Genomic DNA, 8,145 nt, shown 5'->3' with positions numbered 1-8,145 from the left:
ATCTTGTATTTGTGTCTTGAGAACTTGGCTTGATCCCAAAAATATATCCAGGCAGTAATGTGAATTGCATTCTACTTGCATCTAGATACAGTGGACAGAACTGTAGGCAAAGCTCCATTTGCAGTTAGAATACGTTGCCAGTCCTCAAAAGGACTTTATGACCAAAGAGAATATTCTCTCTGGTCTCTGCTAACCAGAGTGTGCATGTCCCTGTATGTATGAGGCAGACAATTGAATGGGCTATGGATCCAAGTTTAGGAGCTCTAACCACCTTATTCTCTATCAAAAGGTAGGGAGGGAGGGAGGTGAATACATGATTCTCTGTGTTTTGAAACAGGTAAAAATGTTGAAAATATACCACCCCTCCCTTGTGTGATTCCATCCTATGTGCTGTTCTTGGGGATAGTAGTCATTTATCTCTGTCTGCCTTCTCTCCCACCTATGTGTGTGCCACCACCTTGTGGAAGATTCGATGGATAGAGCTCCCATGATCCCCCAGAACTATCTTTTTGGTTGTGAACTAAAGGCCAACAAAGATGATCACTCTAATGTGGATAATGATGAAAATGAGTACTAGTTATCTTTAACAACAGTCAGTCGAGGGGGTCTCTCTGGTGGCCCCAGTGGTTAAAGTCTCAGTGCTATCAAGCTATGACCAGCCACTGACACCTGAGTTTGAGGCCCAGCCAGGGAGCTAACCTACATGCAAACCTCTCCTGTCTCACCTGCTGCTCCCCTCAGCAGTGTATTTCAGTAGATCCACCACTTTGTCTCTGGTCAATCTTCTCACCCCCCCATACCTTTGGCTTACACCCCAGTTCTTCGATGCATAAATAAATAAAATAAATCTTTTTTTTAAAAAAAGGTCAGTTTAGGGGACTGTGCAAAAGATTAACTGCACATTGTTGAAGCAGAAGCAATGAAAATGTAGACAAGCCTTTTAAAGTAATACTCACAACTTTGAAAATTTCTGTACAATCAATGGTTGCCCTTGGGGTCTTTGAAATCATGTCACCCGTGGTCTTATGGTTGAAGAGTAGCTCAGGATCTGTGCATATTTAGTGGATGGTACTTAGGAGGAAGATGCAATGTCAGAAGTTGAGGAAGAGGAGGATGTGTAACTCCTAAGTATATCTGGGAAGCATTCTGTCCCTGAAAGTGGTAGCAAGCTTCCGAAACATAAAGTAAACTTATTGATGAAAATGATGAGGAGGAAGAAGAAATTGAAGAAAAACACCAAAAGAGAAATATATATGCGATACTCTAGTCAAAAATGCACAAAAGTCAAGTCAGAATGGAAAAAAACTCAAAACTAACACCAAGATGAAAAGATCAAGAATCCTTAAAAAACAGGAAAGAACTGCTAAAACACCAAAAGGACCTAGTTCTGTAGAAAACATGAAAGCAAAACTGCAAACAAATAGAGAGAAAGATAGTTTTCTTCCCAAAGTAGAAGCCAAGTTCACATACTGTGTGAATAATTGCTCCTGGATGACTGATCAGGAGACTTCAAGATCTTTGGCAGTGGAAGAAGTCTCTTTAAGAAAATAGCTTGAACAGTTTGTTAAAAATTTCTGTCTTATTTCATTTCTGTAACAGTTGATTATCTGGCTGTCCTTTTTATAATGCAGAGTGAGAAATTTCTCTACCATGTTTGATAAATGTCCTGGTTTCATTGCCAAGAATGTGTTGTCCAAAATGCCTGCTAAATTTTTAAAGATGGAACTATACACTTTACTCGGCTTTAAGTATGTTTGGAATGTTATGATAGGACAGAGTACTGGTGGTGGTCAAATAAATGGAAATGGTGGGGAGACAAAAATACACATGTGAAATAAACTCAATATTTTAATAAAGAAAAAAATCCATGTTATAAAAGCAAAATGAAACAAATGTAATTGGCTAGGTGAGCCAGATTTTTTAAGAAATTAGAAACTTGCAAATCTTTGCAGGACCAGAAAATGTAGCTTTAGAAGCAGTTCAAAGTCTCTCCCTGTGAACATTTGCCTGGCCCTTACCAAAAATCTTTATATGAACCATCCCATTGAAATGCAAACCTCAGGGAGATAAGAAACAGAAAGAAAAACAGAACAAAGAGATCTTTTTTTAAAATAAAAGCAGCTGTATGAAGGCTGCTCACCCAAAATCTAGCTCAAAGGAATTTTTTGTAGCTGATTCATGGCTGAAATTTTTAAACAAAACTATAAGATCTCTGCATAGCTATCTTTGCGCGTTACAGTTGTGTGTTACTTTTTCCATATGGTCTTGACAAAATTAATTAGTAAAAGAGCTTAATTGTCTTACCATAAATTATAAATCCTAAAACTTCCCGAATTTAGAAACTAATCCAATTTTTTGTCACGTTTACTGTGTTCTGAGATAATCTTTGTTACATAAAAGCTTAAATTTGTTGGTTTGATTAAAATAGGAATGTCAGGGCCTCCCTGGTGGCCTAGGGATTAAGTATCAGTGCTATCATGGCTACAGCCTGAGTTCTATCCCAGCCAGGGAGCTAATCCACATATGGTGCAGCAGACCTCTCCTCTCTCACCTGCTGCTCCCCTTGGCAGAGTATTTCAGTGGATCCGTCTGTTCTGCTCCCCACTCTGTCTCTGGTGAATCCGCTCACACACACACACATCCCCCTGGCCTACACCCCAGTTCTGTAAATGGAAGACTGGAGTTCGGACCACCTGTCACCACTGAATGCCAATAGAGACAGGAATTGAATCTTTAAAGTGCACTTTAGTCAAACAGGCGGCAATCTGGAAGACAGGGGGCTAACACCCTAAAGAAACCATCTTAACATTTCATTTCCAGCTGCCTTTTTATAGTGAGTTGAACAAAGACAGTTTGGCAGTGAGCAGGCCTTCACTGCTGCCAGGAGATTGTGCTGTGCAGCCCCCAGAGCTCCTTATCACCCTCCTGAACACCTTGCCTCAGGCTCATCCCCTTGTGCTGAGGCTGGTCTTCAAATAGTGCTGCTCCCTACAGCCTCCAGATGTGTCCTTGGGCTGGAAAATTAACTAAGAGCAGACAGGCCATAAGCAATGTGTGTGTGTAAGATTTCCTACTATACCAGCTTAGTGCCTCTCCCGATTTCCTCCCTAGCCCCTATCACTTATAACAAAATAAATAAATAAACAAATAAATAAAACAGGAATGTCTTTAGAGTCACTGGCATTGTGTATGATACTTCTGCTCACATCCTGTGAAGGAAACAAAGGAATGGTTGCAGTGGTTTACAGGTAGATGTTTAACAACTGCCTGGGGATGGCCATGGCAGGAATATGATTTGCAGCATTTCCCATTCCCATAGTATAAAAATTCCCATCAAGATCAAGTTTGCCGGGTTTATTAATCAAGCTCCAAAATAGCCACTTCCACCCTCTGATTTCTTTTCACCATTTGGTGGGGGAAGTGACATCACAGGCCCCACATGAGTGTATTGCAACATGCACAGCTGCCTGCAGAGAGAGTGTGGGTGTCCTACCTCAGAGTCACAGCTACCCAGGACTAGGCCCTTCGGGAGGAAGACACAACAAGATGGGTGATGACCCCAGTGCTGCCAACTGCGACGTGGAGATCTGCAAGACTGACGAGCTCATTAAGAGCCTGGAGGCTGCCCGCACGAATAGCGCAAGCATGACATCATTGATCATTCCACAAACACTAGATTTCGGGAGTGGCAAAAACGTTAGCAGATGAGCTTCAAACTGCATCTAACATTAAGTCATGAGTACACCACATTTCATTAAGTCTCCAGAGCCATGATATCTGTACAACAGAGATGCAAACTTTAACAAAGTACATCCAGATGTCCTGGTTTGCTCTGTCCAATTGTAACAGAAGGAAAAGAAAGTCAACAGTGACTTTGATCCTTTCAAACAAATTAAAACGTCATGTGTGGGGCCTCTCTAGTGGCGCAAGGGGCTAAGACGCAACCTATGAAGCTATCTGCAGCCACTGCAGCATGAGTTCGATCCCTAGCCAGGGAGCTACACACATGGCACAGCAGACCTCTCCTGACTTGCCCACTGCTCCTCTCAGCAGTGTATTTCACTAGATTTGCCTGTTCTACTCCCCACTCTGTCTCTGGTGAATCCTCTCACCCCCCACACACACCTCTGGCCTGTACCCCAGTTCTTATATGTATAAATAAATAAATCTTTTTAAAAAGTCATGTGTGACAACAAATTCCATAAGGAGGCTCGTACAGCACTACTTTATGATGCTAGCAAATTTGGCTTCATTTTGTCCAACTCTCACTATTTGCAAATGATATGATAACATACATAGAGGGGCCTCCCTGGTGGCGCAGCGGTTGAGCGTTGGGTTGCGAAGCTGCCCGCGGCCTCTGCGGCGCCGGTTCGATCCCCGGCTGCTCCCCGGCCACCCGAGGAGGGTCCCACATGGCGCGCAGACCTCTCCTGCCGCCCGCTGCTCCCCTCAGCAGTGTGCTTCGGTCCTTCTGCCTGCTCTGCTCCCCACTCTGGCTCTGGTGAATTCTCTCACCCTCCCGCGCTTCTGACTGTACCCAGTGCATGTATAAACAAAACAAACAAATAAATAAATAAATAAAAAAAAAACATGCCTCTATTTAAAAAAAAAAAAAAAAAAAAAAAAAAAAACATACATAGAGAACCCCAAAAACTCCACAAAAAAACTAATTAAACTCATCCATCAGTTTAGTAAAATGGCATGATACAAAATCAACACAAAAAATCAGTAGCCTTCCTATACACAAACAATAAATCTGAAGAAGAAGAAATCAAGAAAACCATCCCTTTTATTATTGAAACAAAAAAAACCCAAATACTTGGAAATAAACCTAACAAAAGAAGTAAAGGACCTATACAAAGAAAACTATAAAACACTGTTAAAAGAAATAGAAGACACAAAGTAATGGAAAGACATCCCCTGCTCATGGATTGGAAGAATTAATATTATCAAAATGGCCATCCTCCCAAAAGCAATCTACTGATTCAATGCAATTCCAATAAAAATTTCAATGTCATTCTTCAAATATTGATGAAATTGATGAACAAATATTGATGAAATTCATATGGAGCCACCAAAAACCCCAAATAGCCAAAATCTTCCTGAAAAAAAAAAAGAAGGGAATGGAGGCATCACACTCCCAGACTTCAAACTATACTACAAAGCCATAATCATCAAAACTGCATGGTATTATAACAAGAACAGACACACGGACCAATGGAACTGAATAGAAAACCCAGAAATAAACCCACAGATTTATGGTCAACTAATCTTTGACATAGGAGCAAAGAATATGCATGGGAGCAAAGAAAGTTTGTTCAATAAATGGTGCTGGGAAAACTGGGTTGCTACATGCAAAAGAATGAAACTTGACTACTACCTCACACCATGCACAAAAACCAACTCAAAATGGATTAAAGAACTAGACATAAGACCTGAAACCATAAAATATATAGAAGGAAATATAGGCGAAACTACATGACGTGCACCTCAAAGACCTCTTTACAGACACATCACCCAAAGCAGTGATAATGAAGGCAAAGATAAACAGCTGGGACTACATCAAATTAGAAACTTCTGCACAGCAAAAGAGACAATAACCAAAACGAGGAGAAACCCCACTGACTGGGAGAAAATTTTTGCACACAACACTAATGATAAAGGACTGATCACAAAAATCTACAAAGAGCTGATGAGACTCAACAAAAACAAAGCAAATAATTCTGTCAAAAAATGGGCAGAACTAAAAAGAAACTTCTTCAAAGAGGAAATGCAAATGGACAACAGGCATATCAAAAAATGTTCAACATCACTTGTTATCAGGGAATTGCAAATCAAAACTACAAGGAGGGGCCTCCCCAGTGGTGCAGCGGTTGAGCGCTGGGCTGTGAAGCTGCCCGCAGCCTCTGCAGCGTTGGTTCGATCCCAGGCTGCTCCCTGGTCACCGGAGGTGGGTCCCCCATGGCGCGCAGACCACTCCTGCCGCCTGCTGCTCCCCTCAGCAGTGCACTTCGGTCCTTCTGCCTGCTCTGCTCCCCGCTCTGGCTCTGGTGAATTCTCTCACCCTCCCGCGCTTCTGACTGTACCCAGTGCTCATATAAACAAACAAACAAACAAATAAACAAATAAATAAATAAATAAATAAATAAATAAATAAATCTTTTTTAAAAAGATTAAAAAAAAAAAACTACAATGAGATACCACCTCACTACATGCGAAATAGGCCGGATGGTCTCACTCATAGCAGGAGTTTAGAAAACCTAAATAAGAGACCAGGAAAAAGAATAACTATAATAAAGAAAAAATCAAAATCAACAAGCATCTATAAACCAGAGACACTACCGGGGCCGGGGAGAGAGGAGAGATTGGGGTCAAAATAAGGGGGGGGGGGCAATTGTATGGGGAATATAACCAAGATGAAAATGCATACATTGTGCAAAAATGAAAAATTACATGAGAAATATATTAAATAAATAAATAAATAGGCTTCATTTTAATAGATAGTGGCATCGTTTTTGGCATTTTCCTCCCAAACCAAAGAGAATCCCTGCACAAATTCTCTGAAGATCTCCCAGAGAAACATGGTAGAGGACATCAATCAACCCCATACGCCTTCAAGAATAGGAAAGAGCCACAACTATGTTTGGGAAGTTACTGAGGCCACTGTGCCGCTGTTCATTTCTGTGGACAAAACGAATATGGTTGGTCTCCTTTTAGTTGGATCAGATGATTTCAAAACTGAGCTAGGTCAATCTGATGTGTTTGCACTCAGAAGTTTTTAGAGTAGTTTTTTTTAAAGATTTATTTATTTATGTATACAAGAACTGGGGTATAGGCCAGACGTGTTGGGGGTGTGAGAGGATTCACCAGAGAGAGATTGGGAAGCAGAACAGGCGGATTGACTGAAATACACTGCTGAGGGGAGCAGTGGGTGAGACAGGAAAGGTCTGCTGCGCCATATGGGTTGCTCCCAGGCCGGCTGGGGAATCGAACTCATGCTGCAGAGGCTGCAGACAATGTCATAGGTTGCATCTTAACCCCTGCGCCACCAGGGAGGCCCTTTTAATTTATTTATGCATACAAGAGCTGGGGTACAGGCCAGAGGTGAGGGGGATTCACCAGAGACAAAGTGAGAGGATTCACCAGAGACAGAGTGGGGAACAGAACAGGCAGATGGATGGAAGTACACTGATGAGGGGAACAGCAGATGAATCAGGAGAGGTCTGCTATGCCATATGGGTAGCTCCCTGGCCGGGGATCAAACTTGTGCTGCAGTAACTGCAGAAAGCTTCATAGGTTGCATCGTAACCCCTTGCGCCACCAGGGAGGCCCTAGAATAGTTGATATATCCTATAGTGGTGAAAATGAATTTAACCAAGCCATTGAATTAGCTACTGAAGTCCTCTCTAAGGTGAAATTCATTCAAGAGAAGAAATTAATAAGCCAATATTTTGATGAAATCAGTCAGGAGGGCTAGTATTGTTTTGGAGTTGACGATACACTACAGGCTTTAGAAATTAGAGATGTGGAGATCCTAATAGTCTATGAAAACTCTGGATATAATGAGATATGTCCTTCATTGCCAAGGCACGGAAGAGGAAACTATTCTCTATCTTACTCCAGAACAAGAGAAGGGTAAATCTCATTTCACAAAGAGACAGGGCAAGAACATGAGCTGATTGAGAGCCTGTCGTTGCTGAAAGGGTTGGTTCACAACTACAAAAAATTTGGAGCTTTGTTGGAAATTGCCACAGATAATTCACAAGAAGGATCCAGTTTGTGAAAAGACTTGGTGGAATCGGACGTGTCTTTCAGTATGGAGTAGATTTCCAGGGAATGAATGCCAAGGAGCAGACAATAATTTTTTTTTTACCTTGATGACTTACTACTAGGTAGTTGACATGGATCCAGCAAAATGTGCCTCAACCTCCAGCATCCAATCCAAGGAACATATCAGTGGTGGGATCCAAACAGATCCCTGCCTTACAATTGAAAAGTTTCCAGAACTTAATTCATAAGCATCTGATATTGAAAAGAAAACCAAAACAAAACCAGAACCCTACACTGTGTCATGGTGTCAGCACAGCAGCCTACAACTAAGTTCCTAAATGCCACTTGGGACTAATATAAACAAGAATCCCAGCT

General features: G+C 41.6%; 2 pseudogenes; both read left to right on the top strand.

Annotated features, from left to right (window-relative positions):
• The first annotated feature begins 235 nt into the window (after positions 1–235).
• On the top strand, positions 236–1,543 carry LOC119251281 (nucleophosmin-like; annotated as a pseudogene).
• A 2,003-nt stretch (positions 1,544–3,546) lies between these two features.
• LOC119251280 (eukaryotic peptide chain release factor subunit 1-like) lies at positions 3,547–7,892 on the top strand (annotated as a pseudogene).
• The last annotated feature ends 253 nt before the right edge of the window (positions 7,893–8,145 follow it).

The sequence above is a fragment of the Talpa occidentalis genome, unplaced genomic scaffold (genome assembly GCF_014898055.3).
Source record: "Talpa occidentalis isolate TD23 unplaced genomic scaffold, MPIMG_talOcc4v2.1 talOcc4.2, whole genome shotgun sequence".
Taxonomy (NCBI): Eukaryota; Metazoa; Chordata; class Mammalia; order Eulipotyphla; family Talpidae; genus Talpa; species Talpa occidentalis.
This window is presented reverse-complemented; position numbering and strand designations above follow the sequence as displayed.